General features: G+C 47.0%; 1 pseudogene; it reads left to right on the top strand.

The window, feature by feature from the left end:
* LOC141039131 (uncharacterized) overlaps positions 1–15,277 on the top strand; it is a 158,355-nt pseudogene that overhangs the window by 29,155 nt on the left and 113,923 nt on the right.

The following is a 15,277-nucleotide window of genomic DNA, read 5'->3' as shown; positions in this document are numbered from 1 at the left end:
ACTGAAATCTAGCCACACCTGTCAGATATTTATATAGGTGAGGACATTGGTATATCCTTAGCCCTGGTGCTTGCCTTTATTACTGGATTTAATTCTGGATTTTCGGTGATGCGCATTCAGTGGGAAGAGACGTTCCCGTTGACTACGAGCCGCCTACGATGATTTCGTAAAATCTGAAGATGATATACCGGCTCAGTCTATTGAAGGTGCTCATAGGGGTAGGGTGTGTGTGTGCAATCGTAGGGGTGAGTGTATGCGTGTATAGATGCTCGTATATACGCCTTGGTGTGGGTCAACTAGTAGATATTTTATGTGAAAGGAAAAAAAAAAAAAGAAGATGGAAGACAACGATGAAGATGATGATGAACTCAAAGTGCTACGCACACGGTATGGTATGGTACGGTTGCGTGGGAAACTAGAGTGCCATCCCTGCATTTCCTTTTGTTGCCTTCTAGTTTTAACTTTGTTTGGGAGCAAGAAAAGTAGTAGCACGCCAGGTAACGCATCTCCTCCTCCTCCTCCTGGTAACGCCTACAAGTGGATGAGCAAATGTGTGGGAGCTGAGCTAGCTGCTGACCCATTTCTGTTTTGGCGCTTATGCACCAAGCAGGCAATACGTTGTTGTGTGCCGGTCTCTCATAGTAAACGGTGACGCCGATGGTGCCGTAGAATTTTCTGGAAGTTCTAGATCCATGGGTATGCATGTCCGCATCGGTCGATTGCTTTGTTGATCCCTATTTGATATTTATCGATCTTTTACTTGACTATTCACCCCATGCCATGGAACTCATAGATTACAAAAAATACATGTCAATACTAGATAAGTGATGATAATGATCAGCGACCAAGCATAAAGATGGTCAACGGCCGATCCAATTTCACGTTAAATGAATTAATATGATACTCTCTTGGTCTCGTAATATAAGATGTTATTACATAGTATTTATGAAGTCAGGAGCTATCGTCGGAACGTTGCAACAGACAGTTTTATATGTATTTATATCTGTGTGTATTTATATACTTTCTCTGTAAATTAATATAAGAGTGTTTAGATCACTACTTAGTGATCAAATATTTTTATATTAGTTTACAGAGGGAGTAGTTTGGAACTAGTTGACTCTTAAATTACAAGTACAATAAAGTTGACAGATACGTATTACGTATAACCTATGTAGCTGGATAGTATACATGAGCCCACAGAATTTAACCAGTTCACAGTCTCAAGATATATATACTACACCCCCTGCGAAAAATAGATATATACATACATACATATCCGTGCGTGCTTGCGCTGTCACGTGGTGACCATACTTGCAAGTTGGTGTGGGGAGCACCGGAGCAGACGAGTAATTGCCACAGATAACGACTTGGTGCAAGACTTGGCATCGCAAAGTCCACCTCAAGGCTCCTGGAATTAATCGAGTACACTATATAATATGCGATCTTTGAATCATATAAGGATATAAGAAACATACTACAGACAGCATGCGTCGATCCAGGGCGTAGCTAATTTTTCCAGACGAGAGACTTTCTTGCATGGATGGACAGCGAGTGGGACTGCAGTGCATACTCATCAAATTCCGGTCTCTAGAAAATTGGAAGTTGTCAATGAGTAGTTTACCACCATGTACGAGCATCTACCGTCAAAAACTTAAAATCCAGCCTCTTAAACGCCTGCCGTCGCGACCTGACACATCTGCAGGCAATGACCGTTCACACCTCATATTTCTGCTATGCCTCCGAGTATCTCATATTTCACCCCTAGAGTCATAAAAAGCATGCATTTTTTTTCTTATGATGCAAACACTAGCCTAACTACGTTTCGTCATCATCGGAGATGCCCATGATCTCCGTGTCGGGCGTCAGGTAGACATGCACGTAGGAGGGCCCTTGCAATCATCTTGTCGATGTCCGCTTCCTGCTCCGCTTGGAGAATACGGTGGTTCGCCTCCGCCTTCTCTTTCGACGGGAGGGAATCAAGGATTGCCTGTTGCTCCGCCTGCAGATCAGCGTCCCCCGTGTCCTCCTCGTCCTCCTTCTACTGCTCCTCCTACTTCACCTCCTCCTCCTGCTCCTCCGTGAACTCATCTTTCGGATCCACCGTGTTCGGTGGAAGCCCCGCAGCGATCTGGGCTTCGCGTCTTGCCCGGATTTGCTAAACAACCTGTAGCCGGCGCTCCAGCCTTAGATGAAGGTAGCTCCTGACCCATATGTGTGGCGGCATGGCTACTTGATTGTGGTGGCATCCGGTGATGGAAATGTGGAGATGCACGGCGATTGGAAAGTGGCGACAGCGGACTGGAGGCCTGGAAATGTGGACAGGTAGGGTCACGGTGCCGATGTTCGTCTTAAATAGCCGTGCTAGGGGCCTTGCACAGGGTGTCGGAGCACCGACACGCGGCACCATCGGTAAGCCTGAGGAGGCGAGCTTCGGAACGCTGGCTTTCAGAGTGGTTTCCTAGGGGGGGGGGGGGGGGGGGCACACGGCTGCACATCAGACCGATGTCGCACCTGGGCCTCCCCATATCCACCCCAGATATGAGACGGATATGAGGGGCGCCGGTCTGACCGTCCTTTTGAGTCCCGTTTGAGGTGCCCGTCTTGGTCGGGTTTTTTTCACCGGGCAGTGACCGGACCGTCTGCCCGGGCGTTTGAGGCGCCCGGCTGTAGATGCTCTAATAAAACAATATGTATCCGCAAAAAAAGAGCAATATGTATGTACCTAAAATGCTAGATTTACGTCACATTGTTATGCAACCTAGGTAAACTTCCTTCCCCTCTAACTCATTTTTGAGGGTTGCCCAATTAAAGACTGTCTAATCATCCTATAAGTATGGTACATAAGAACCTCTTCGTAGATGTAGTATTGCTCATGTATGTACTACCAGACATGGTCTACACAACTACTCAAGAATATTGCTTCACAAACACGATGAAGGAAATACGGGGAGGTCCCATGTTTTAATTTTTATTTTCGAGTTGGAGCAACTTTATCCTTGGGGAACGATCCATGCACAAATTTGAAAAACTAATGGTTCCACTAAACATATACTCCCTCCATTCCTAAATATTTGTCTTTCTAGACATTTCAACAAGTGACTACATACAGATCAAAATGAGTGAATCTACACTCTAAAATATGTCTACATACATCTGTATGTGGTAGTCATTTGAAATGTCTAGAAAGACAAATATTTAGGAACAGAGGGAGTACTTCTATAGGAAAGCTGCAACAATTAAATATTTCAAGTGGGGCCATAATATAGGCTCGCTATTGGAAATGTACATCTACAAATCTGGAGCACTACCCGAAAACACATATGCACGATACGATTGGCAGACTCAGAGAAGCTAACCCCTCTCCCGTTCCATTTCTCTCTCGACTACCTCCAGTTTTGGAGTCGCCTTTGCGGCTCGGCTCGTTCCCCTTTCATTTTGGACGACATCAACGGCTGGTGTAGAACCAGAGAGGAGCGCAAATTCTCATTGTACATAATATGTCTGGGGTTCATGCTGCCTTAGAGGCGTATTGCGTGATGCTAGTCTAGTGCGTGCCGTCGATGGATGTGAGCTCCACGTGTTGTCTAACGTGGTGGCCTTATTGGTTATGGTTGTGGGGAGCCATATGTAGCCAGAGGGGCAAACATCAGCGACTCCTTCCATAAGCTTGCGGGTTACCCTGAACTAGAGGAGGGCCCTCTGCTTGTACATAAACCGATGCACCACGGTTGTGGATGAAGAGCAAGTGAGATGTGGAGACCTAGATTTCGCTGATTGGGTAGGGATATATATCATGAGTGGTGTGTTCTTGGAGGATGTACGACGCCCGTAACAACGGCCGGCCAGTAACTGAATTTAGTAATATTGGGGCACCTCCAATGCAGATGACGAAAATCCCCTAGACCAGAACCAAATTTGAAGAAGTTAGTCTCAACACATCCTACATCTCCCACTCTTCTCTTTCTCATCTCGGTCCGTCTGACCTACTGCCAGTCATAACTCATAACCCGTGGTTCGTGTTTGAGGGACACGGTTGGATAGCAAGGCTACCACAGACATGTATGGCGCCGATGTGTGCGTAGACCCATTTTTTTTTACATTCGATATGGTCGGTTTGGTGATCCAACGTTAGAGATGACCTTAACAGCTGCATGCCAGTGTGCTTTACCGTACATGATCATTGGTCATTGATATATCTTTTGCTAGTATGCTTTACCCACGTGCTAAAAAGTAGTAGGCGCTAACATACACACCATCAGGTTGAAAAAAAAGCATACACACCATCGCTAGAATTTAGTACAGTCGTGATAATTTGCTGTAGCTGCAAGAATTAATCTGCGATGATTAACATGATCGATCTGGAAAATTCCTTTCGATGACGCCGGACCGTACTAGGCCGCGAAAGCGCAGGAGCCGTAATATTTTGCGCAGATCCGTTACGAGGCAGGCCCTATGAGGCGGCAACAGGTGCCGCATGCCAATGATTGATTGTGCACGTCAGGGCCGGGCAGCAGCGCGCAGCAAAACCATCTGAGTTGCACCGGTACGGCGTGCCTGAGCGTGACGTTTGTGTGCCAGCGGTGGGTGGAGGAAAGCAAGCTGGGTGGGAGGGGGCAGGCGCGCGAGGGATTCGCGTGGTGTTCACATGAAGCGCGGGGGCCACGTACGGGCACCGCCGTGCCAGTGACACCAGCCATGCCGATCCTCTGGTCGATCAGGTGCATTCCCCCTGAAACGAATGATGGCAGCCTGCAGCCGCCATACGTACATAGTGCCACAGTGCTCCCTATCAACAGCTCGCAGCGCCCATCGTCCTCCTGACACGCGCGCACTGCTGCCGTTTGCCAGCACTGCATGGGCCATGCTACACTTGCATCTTCTCTTTTCAAACATTGTCACAACAAGATGAAGGTTATTTGAAACTTCGCACGCGCACGTACTGCTCTGTTTGATTTTGGTACATGAGAATTGACGTCCCCGACGATGGAGATTACCCTCTAGCTTAGCTATATTAACATCTCAGTTTTTCTTTCTTTCACATTTTAGTTTCTTAGGCCAACTCCACCACGCGACCCATCTTGTCTGGGTGCGTCCGTTTGGGGTAAAACGGACGAATAGCGCGGCCCCAAACGGACAAATGTCCGGATTCCGTCCGTTTTCGACCCACCCCGGCCCAAACTTGTGCCGAATTTGGGGTGAAACGGACATCGCGCGGACGGGCTCGCCGCACGCCCTTGTCCTCCCGTGGCCCGCCTGTCGGGGACACTAGCAGTCCCTTCGCTTCCAGCGCCTACACCCCTCTCCCGCCCCGCCCCGCCGCTGGCGCCGCCGCTATTCTCCGGCCGCCTCCTCACCGCGCGGCCGCCGGCCGTCCATACCAAACCACGTCCCGACATGGCCGCCACCACGCCCGCGCTTTCGCCGTAGTTTTGGCCGTCGATCGGAGGAGGTTTGGCCGTCGCCGTCGTTGCCGGACGGCAGAGGGGATACGACCGCCGGCGACGTAGTAGCTTCCGACGAGAGCTCCAAAGCGGCCAGTAGCCGACCGGCAACCACCCCTGCTCCCCTGCTGCGTCGAGGTGATCATCGCGGCCACTTTGCCACCACGACCGCAAGGTGTTCGACACTTTGCCCACAAAGGTATGGACAGTGGAGATGAGTTTTTCTTCCACCACTTCATTTGTTCATCGGACGATTCATCGTCGGATGATGAAGATCTTGTGGTGGCTGCACTGGTCGTTCACGACCACATTCAACGACAGCTACCTCGGTACAGGGGGTCAGTCCCTGGCCGTGCTCCAAACCTGAACCACAACAGGGATAGAGGCCACGCCCTGCTCTATGCCGATTACTTTTCCAACACCCGGCTCTTCAAGCCGGATAAATTCCGTCGCCGTTTCGAATGGCAAGGCATGTGTTCAATCGTATCCGAGAGGGAGTGGTTGCTCATGACCCATACTTCGAGTGCAAGACGGATGCCCTTGGCAAGCTTGTATTCTCCTCTTACTAGAAATGCACCGCGGCCATCCGCATGCTTGCATATGGAATTCCAGGCGATCTGGTGGAAGAGTATGTGCGTATGAGTGAGACAACATGTCTGATGTCAATGTACAAGTTCTGCCAGGCTGTGATCGAGGTGTTTGGCCCTGAGTACTTGAGGCAGCCAACTGCCGCTGATACAGAGAAATTGTTGGCGACCAATGCAGCTAGAGGCTTTCCAGGCATGCTTGGCAGCATAGATTGTATGCACTGGGAGTGGAAGAACTGTCCATTTACTTGGCAGGGCCAGTACAAGGGGCATGTCAAGGCGTGCACTGTCATATTAGAAACGGTGGCTTCGCGGGATCTTTGGATATGGCATTCTTTCTTCGGCATGGCAGGTTCTCACAATGATATCAACATGCTGCAGCGTTCTCCGGTCTTCGCAAGGCTTGCAGAAGGCCACTCCCCACCTGTCAACTTTGAGATCAACGGCACCAGTACAACAAGGGATACTATCTAGCTGATGGTATATATCCTCATGAAGGAAATATGCCCTAGAGGCAATAATAAAGTTATTATTTATTTCCTTATTTCATGATAAATGTTTATTATTCATGCTAGAATTGTATTAACCGGAAACTTAGTACATGTGTGAATAGATAGACAAACAAAGTGTCACTAGTATGCCTCTACTTGACTAGCTCGTTGAATCAAAGATGGTTAAGTTTCCTAGCCATAGACATGAGTTGTCATTTGATTAACAGGATCACATCATTAGATAATGATGTGATTGATTTGACCCATTCCGTTAGCTTAGCAGTTGATCGTTTAGTATGTTGCTATTGCTTTCTTTATGACATATAGATGTTCCCACTAGTAGGAAAAGGGGCATTTACCCCGGTTCATAAGGGCCTTTAGTCCCGATTCTGGAACCGGGACTAAAGGGTCGTTACTAATGCCCTAGACCTTTAGTCCCGGTTCTTACACGAACCGGGACTAAAGGCCGTCCACGTGGCCGGTGCGGGGAGCCCAGGCAGGAGGGCCTTTGGTCCCGGTTGGTGCCACCAACCGGGACCAATAGGCATCCACGCGTCAGCAGCTGGCAGGAGCTGAGGTTTTTGTTTTTTTTGAAAGGGGGGTGGTTTAGGGGTTTTGGGGGGGTTAATTTAGGTGTTTCATATATTGTGTTAGCTAGCTAATTAATAGAGAGAAGTGTCCTCTATTATCTCCGTGCTTGGTCGACGCTACGTACTATATACGTATGGAGAGGAGTAGACACGCTAGCTAGTAATCAAATGAAGGAAACAGAAGATCGTCATGAACATATGCATACAGAGAGAAGTGATATCGACCACCTCTCCTTCTCCGAGATATTGGGAGAACAACAAGTTCTCGTATATCTATCCGACACTACCGGCTACATATATACAATAATTATCTCTTACAATACAATCTCCTAATTAAATTGTAGGAACACAGGGTCCACATAGTATTCTCCGTTTTCAGCGATCACGTGGTCAAGGAAGAATGCCGCCAATTCCTCTTGAATTCCTCGCATACGATCTTCTGCTAGGAGTTCATCCCGCTTCCGAAACATCTAATTTGAAGAAGGGGGTCAATACATATATATATATATATATATATATATATATATATATATATATATATATATATATATATGAATAAATGAAACTCAACACAAATGATGGTAATAAAATAAAATTGTGAATATTATTGCTTACGCACTTCATATTGTTCTTCAGTGTAGCCCCGCTCACAGGTCGTGTAGCGGATGGACTCGCAAACGTAGTATCCACAGTAATTATTCTCGGGTTCCTGCCACAACCACTTTACAAGAAATAGAGGTCAATCAAACTGATAAGCAAGCATGCTAAATGGTATTGATGAAACTAGCGCTTGAATCACTAGGAGATGCGCGGAACATGCTACTATAGTACTTACTTTCGGGTGATTAAATTGCAGCTTCTTCGGCAGTCCCGGAGCTTTTGAGGTGAATTTTCTCCAAACCCTGCCAGACAAAGAAAACAATTACTTGATATCAGGAAATGAACAAAGTTGTTGATATGGTGGATAATGATCGATTTAACTTACTTCTCGAGCATTTGAGTCATGTTCGCATAGTCCTGGGGATCTTTTCGTCTCGAGTCTAAGACGGTTACTACTCCCTGCTCAAGCTTAATCTCTAGGAGAATATAGGGGAAGCTGCGCATGCATGCATAAGTCATCAATTACATTACCATAACCTGGACTAATAAGGGAAACCGAATATGCACAAGACAGTAACACTCACTTGAAGTTGTAAGGAAAGAGTATTATATCTTTGTTTTGATTTAATACCAACGATTGTAGCAAGTTGGCCTCGGCTTCTTTGGGATGTTTTTCAACCGTATATGCATCTATGAGATTTGTGTTAATGAACCCAATATCACCGATTTGTCTTTTCTTCAATTCGGCGATCTTCAATCTGCATAATATAGTGAGGATAAGCATAAATACATGCAATGCAATGAAAGAGCTGACCTATATAGAGAGACTTAATGACAGAAGTAGTACTACTTACAGACAGTAGCAAGTGATCGTTGTTTTATCGAGGGCCTTTTGATTGTAAAACTGGAAGAAATCCTCAAATGGAACACTCAGCAGATCAATTCCAATGAGGTCATGCTCCGGTTTAACTCTCAGCGTCAAAGTATCCATCCCATCAGACTCTCTGCAGGTTTTCATGTACCAATCATGTAGTCTTCGCATCATCGTGCTTAGAGATCTTTCATCTTTGACGACAGGCTTCCCGTAATGGTATTTGTGTTCATCCACCTCCATGATTTCATAATGTACATCGTCGGGCAGGTAATCTCCAAGATTGCTATAACCGGGCACCATACTCGGATCATTAGCGACGATGTCTTTTGACACCTTGAGCGGGGGGCACGATTGGTTCTCTTGTTCGCCGAGCTGGGCAATTTTTTTCCCAGCTCGTCGTTCTTTCATCCTTTTATCACTGACAATACTTCCCGACCGCTCCGCTTCGGCATATGTCTTTGCAAGAACGCGCTCATAGTTGCCTCTCGGCGGAGACTTTGGTGGTTTTGTCAGGGCAGCCAGAGTGCGCTTTGCTTTCACCGGATCTACCTTCTCCTCCGGAGGTGGATGTTTCTTTGCTTTCACCCCTTCAAAGAAGTTCTTCACTTTGGCTCGCACGATCTTCGCGTTCTCCTCCTCCGTCCTCTCGTATGGTAACTTCTCTGGAGTCTTCAAAGAAGGACCGAATCTGTATTGCCTCCCGCCTCTGGCAGCTGTACTGCTAGACGCCGGGAGAGCAGACGGAGCGGTTGCGGCTGTCTTCTTTCCTTGCTTACGAGGCGGAGGAGAAGGACTACGACGCGCCGGAGCAGCCGCAGCGGCGGCGGGTCTCTTCCGCCCTTGCTGACGAGGCGGAGAAAGAGGAGGCTGGCTGCTCTGGCGCGCCGGCGCTGGCGGAGAAGGAGGCAGAGTGCCGCCACGCGCCGGAGAAGGAGGCTGAGTGCCCTGATCACTCGCCGGAGGAGGAGGCGGAGGAGGAGGCGGAGTGCCCTTACTCGCCGGAGCCGTCCAGTTCGGAAGCTTGATGAGCTCCTTGCGCCATAGGCATGGAGTCTTCAGAGCAGAACCCAGCCGAGTCTCCCCTTCACCGGTAGGGTGGTCAAGCTGGAGGTCCTCAAATCCCTCCGTTATTTCATCCACCATCACCCTAGCATATCCTTCAGGAATCGGCCGGCAGTGGTAGGTTGCGCCGGATTCAGTAGGTAAAACAGAGCCAACAGCCGCCTTGACTTTCAAGTTCTGCCATTCCGCCATAAGGTGGCAATGTTGAGACTCCGTGATAGCATCCACGGGGTAGCTAGCAGGAGCCGCATGCTCCAGTTGAAGCAGCTCGGTGGAAGCCACGCTGCTTCTCCACTGAGATGGCGGTGTAGCTTCGGGGGCAGTTTCGGCATCTCGATTGCCATCTCGTTCCTCTAGCGCTTGAACCCTTTCGTGCAGCTTCTGAATTTGGATCTGCTCCACTTTTTTCCTCCTCTCCTGGGTTTTGTAACCGCCCGCGTCCGGAAAACCAGCCTTCCACGGAACGGAGCCTGGCGTGCCTCGTGTCCGTCCAGGGTGCTCAGGATTCCAGAGGGCCATTGTGAGCTCGTCGTTCTCTCTGTCTGGAACGAACGTCCCTTCCTGCGCTGCATCGATATATTGCTGAATCTTCTTGACTGGTATTCTCAAAAGCTCGTTCGTCCAAACGCACCTCCCTGTTACAGGGTCCAAGGTTCCGCCAGCCCCGAAGAACCAAGTCCGGCAACGGTCTGTCCAGTTCATTGTCTGTGGTTCGATCCTTTTTCAAGCAGATCATTCTCAGCCTGGGCCCACTTAGGTCGGGCTTTGAGGTAGCCACCTGACCCCGTGCGATGGTGAAGCTTCTTCTTCGCAGCATTCTTCTTGTTTGTCGCTGACATCTTCTTACTCTTTTCCGATGTCTTGTGGGCCACAAATGCGGGCCAGTGATCCCTGATCTTCTCATACCGGCCGATGAATTCTGGTGTCTCTTCTTTGTCGACAAACGTTTTCAGCTCATTCTTCCACCTCCTGAATAGGTCTGCCATCTTCTTAAGAGCATGAGACTTGATTAATTGCTCTATAACTGGCTTCTCCGGATCCTCCTCTGGCGGTAGGGTGAAATTTGCCTTCAGCTCAGTCCAAAGATCATCTTTCTGCATATCATTGACATAAGACACCTCAGGGTCTTCCTTCTTAGGCTTATACCATTGGTGGATGCTGATCGGGATCTTGTCCCTAATTAGAACCCCGCACTGAGCAGCAAAAGCATCCTTTGTCCGGAGGGGTTCAATTGGTTGGCCGTCGCGCGCGATTGCTGTGATCTCAAACCTTTCATCCGAGCGCAACTTTCTCTTCGGGCCTCGTCTCTTTACCGAAGTTGTGCTCGATCCGGAGGGCTGGAAAAAAGAAGAAAGACGAGTGTTAATTAATATGTGTACATACCAAAACAATGAATGCATCATTTAGCTAGTCAGCACAGGCTTAACTAATATATTTACCTGGCCGGACTCTGTTCGGTCACCGGAGCCGTCACCACGGGCTCCTTCTTGCACCAGCATTGGGTCACCGGAGCCATCATAATCATGTCTTTCCTCCTCCACTCTTCGATCACCGTAGCCTGCTTCTTCACCCTATTCTTCCAGACCATCATTGTCGTTAAGATACGACAAGATATCACCTCCGGCTAAGATTATGTCCCCCAACACCTCTTCTGCTTGCTCATCTCGTCCGTGCTCCATTGTTTCTGCAAATATTACAACATGGCAATTATTACACAAACATGACAGCAGGTGGATATATTAGTGCAAACGTAGACCTAGCTTATTCCGGGTTTGGGGTGGCCTAGGCAGCGCTTCAAGGGTAGGGGCGCGGCGGGAGGGGGTAGGAGACCGACATCATTTTTTTCTAGGGTTTGGGTGTCCTCGAGAGTTTTGGTCGAGCGAGAGGGCCGGGGGGTGCTCCCGTGGTATAAGTTATCACGGTCGAGAGGGGGTATATATATCGACCGTCCATCATGTCGAAGTTATCTGGGAGGGAGTTATATATATCGACAACGACGACATACATACATGGGAAAATAATGTTATCGGGGAGGGGGTATATCGACCCCCCCCACGTGTTGAAGTTATCGGGAGGGGGTTATATCGACAACGACGACATACGTACATGGGAAAATAATATTATCGGCGGGGAGGGGGTATATCGACCCCCCCCCTCGTGTTGAAGTTATCGGGAGAGGGGTATATCGACGACGACAGACCCGACAAAACATAAGAAAACGAAGAAGAAATAAAAAGAGGAGAAGAAGAAAAGGAATATAGGAGAAGATCGAAGAAAAAAAAGAAGAAAAAAAAAGAGGAGAAGAAGAAAGGAATAGAGGAGAGAAGAAGAAAAAATAGAATTTTTTCTAATTTTTCTTCTTCTTTTCTATTCCTTTCTTCTTCTCCTCTTCTTTTTCTTCTTTTTTCCTCTTCTTATTTATTTCTCCTCTTCTTCCTCTCCTCTTCTTCTCCTTTCTTCCTCTTCTTATTTTCTTTTTTCCTATCCTTCTTTTTATTCTTCTTCCTTTTCTTCCTAGCTAGATATATAAAACTTTTCTAAAAATGTAACTTTTGCATATATATAAAACTTTTTCTTCTTCTTCCTTCTTTTCCTAAATATATAAAACTTTTCTAAAAATGAAACTAACCTAAAATGGACTAAATCAGAGAACATATATAGATAAAACTTTTCTAAAAATCTATGTTTTGCATACATGAACATATATATACACAGAGAACATACATACATATATTCATTTTTATAAAAATGCAAAAAACAAAAAAAATCTGAAAAGAGGACATATAATCAGATATACACACATACATATATATACTCACACATATACATATAATCTGGAAAAAAAACATCATATATATGTGAAAAAAGGGAGGCAGGGGGCGGCGCCGGCCTGACCAAAGGAGAGGTGCGGCGTGGTCGGGGCAGGGGCAGAAGGCAAGGCGCGCGTCGGGGTAGAGGGCGGCGACGGCGGCGTGGTCGATGAGGGCAGGGCGAGGCAGAGGCACGGCGAGGGCCCGCGGCGTGGTCGGGCAGCTGGGGCGACGACGGCGTGGTCGGGGCAGGGGCGCGCGGCGTGGTCGGGGCAGGGGCGGCTGCGTCGACGAGGCAGAGGGCCGCGACGGCGTCGACGGGGCGAGCTCGGGCAGCCTGGCGGCGTCGTCGGGGGGCAACTGCAGAGATGAATCTGAAAAACGCCAAGTGTTTTCTTATATACTCAGAGCATTGGTCCCGGTTCGTGGCACCAACCGAGACCAATGCCCCCCTTTAGTCCCGGTTGGTGCCACCAACCGGGACCAAAGGCCTCTTGCTGCCCGCGTCGCGGCCAAAAGTTTAGTCCCACCTCGCTAGTTGAGAGGGGCTCGAAGTGGTTTATAAGCCCCGCTGCGGCTGCTGTCTCGAACTCCTCTGTATAGCAGGCTTCTGGGCCTAACTTTGGCGCGCTGCCCGTTGAGCCCTCTAGCCCTTCTGGGCCTGTATTTGCAAACCCGAGGGTTGGAGGGCCCAGCGGGCAGCGCCCCAACAAGTTTTTTTGCTGTCCGCATCGCGGCCAAAAGATTAGTCCCACCTCGCTAGCCGAGGGGCGCCCGCACCAGTTTAAATGCCGCGGCGCGGCTGCTGTTTCGAACTCCTCTCTATAGCAGTCTTCTGGGCCTAACTTTGGCGCACTGCCCGTTTAGCCTCCTAGCCCTTCTGGGCCTGTATTTGCAAACCTGAGGGTTGGAAGGCTAAGCGGGCAGCGCCCCAACAATTTTTTTTGCTGTATTTAGTTTTTTTGTTTTCTTTTTTGCTTTATTTATTTTGTTTTGTTTCTACTTATAACAAAAAACTTATTTATTTTATTTTATTTTGTTTCTAATTAATTATTTATTTTACTTTATGATAATTCTTTTTGCTATTAAAGATTCTATCAAAAAAAGTTCTTTATGAATTTTTTTTGGAGTATTTAGTTTTTTTGTTTTCTTTTTTGCTTTATTTATTTTGTTTTGTTTCTACTTACAAGAAAAAACTTATTTATTTTATTTTATTTTGTTTCTAATTACTTATTTATTTTACTTTATGATAATTCTTTTTGCTATTAAAGTTTCTAGCAAAAAAAGTTCTTTATGAAAATTCTTTTTGATTTTAATGATTTTGAACAGAAAATACTTCGATAATTTTAGTTGCATCAATTTTATATGATTTTAGTCTCAATAATAATAGAGGTTTCTTATAATGTTTTGAACAGAAAATACTTTGTTAATTTTAGTTTCATAAATTTTATTAAAGTTTATTTTATTTTGTCGGAACACAAGAAGTCCGGAGTTGTAATAAGTTATTAAAAATAAAAAAGAGGCGCAATGCTTGTTGATTTGCTTCAAGCCTTTCGGAATAGTGTAGACTGCACTGCACATAGCTCCATGCAGTCTACCTTATTCCTCAAGGCTTGAAGCTAAGCAACGTGAGCATTGCGCCTCTTCTTCATCGTCTCTGCACTCAGGGCTTATAAACCGCTCGTAGTGCGTCTCAGCTAGCGAGGTGGGACTAAAAAACTGCTTAGTAAGAAACTCTAGTACCGGTTCGTGCCACGAACCGGTACTAAAGGTGCTCATGGGGCCACAGCCTCATTAGTACCGGTTCGTGGCACCAACAGGGACCAAAGGGTGGAATTGGTCCCGGTTCGTGCCACCAACCGGGACCAATGGCCTTCTGCGGGCCTGAATCCTGGCCCATGGATGGGTTTCTAATCGTATTCAGGCCGTGGTGGCCCAGTAGGTGGCATAATTTTTAATTTTTGGCATGTTATTTTCATGCATTTACTAATTATTTTGAGCTATAAGGCCCTAAAATTGAAAAGCATTTCAAATGAACTCTGAAAAGGTTGAAAGTTGGCATGGTATCATCATTTCATCCACATAGCATGTGCAAGAAAGTTGAGAGGGTTACGGCAAAAACTAGATGCACTTCTTGTACAAAACGGACAATGGTATCATAGTCGTCTATTACAAAGTTGGCATGGTATCATCATAATAGTTGCGGGAGAAAGTCTTCACTTTTTCTTTGCTTGTGTCATTTGCTTATTGCACCGTAACCATGGATAATCTTCATCATTTATCAGGATGCTTGGGTCAGCCTTGACTTTGAAGGGAGAAATTTCATGAAACTTTTCATAATCTTCAGACATGTCTGTCTTGCCCTCCACTCCCACAATGTCCCTTTTTCCTGAAAGAACTATGTGGCGCTTTGGCTCATCGTATGATGTATTCGCTTCCTTATCTTTTCTTTTCCTCGGTCTGGTAGACATGTCCTTCACATAGATAACCTGTGCCACATCATTGGCTAGGACGAACGGTTCGTCAGTGTACCCAACATTGTTCAGATCCACTGTTGTCATTCCGTACTGTGGGTCTACCTGTACCCCGCCTCCTGACAGATTAACCCATTTGCTCTTAAACAAAGGGACTTTAAAATCATGTTCGTAGTCAAGTTCCCATATGTCCATTATGTAACCATAATATGTGTCCTTTCCCCTCTCGGTTGCTGCATCAAAGCGGACACCGCTGTTTTGGTTGGTGCTCTTTTGATCTTGGGCGATCGTGTAAAATGTATTCCCATTTATCTCGTATCCTTTGTAAGTCAATACAGTCGAAGATGG

The sequence above is a fragment of the Aegilops tauschii genome, chromosome 1 (genome assembly GCF_002575655.3).
Source record: "Aegilops tauschii subsp. strangulata cultivar AL8/78 chromosome 1, Aet v6.0, whole genome shotgun sequence".
In the NCBI taxonomy this organism is placed as follows: Eukaryota; Viridiplantae; Streptophyta; class Magnoliopsida; order Poales; family Poaceae; genus Aegilops; species Aegilops tauschii.
Note: the sequence above shows the minus strand (reverse complement) of the source record. Positions and strands in the feature narration are given on the sequence as shown.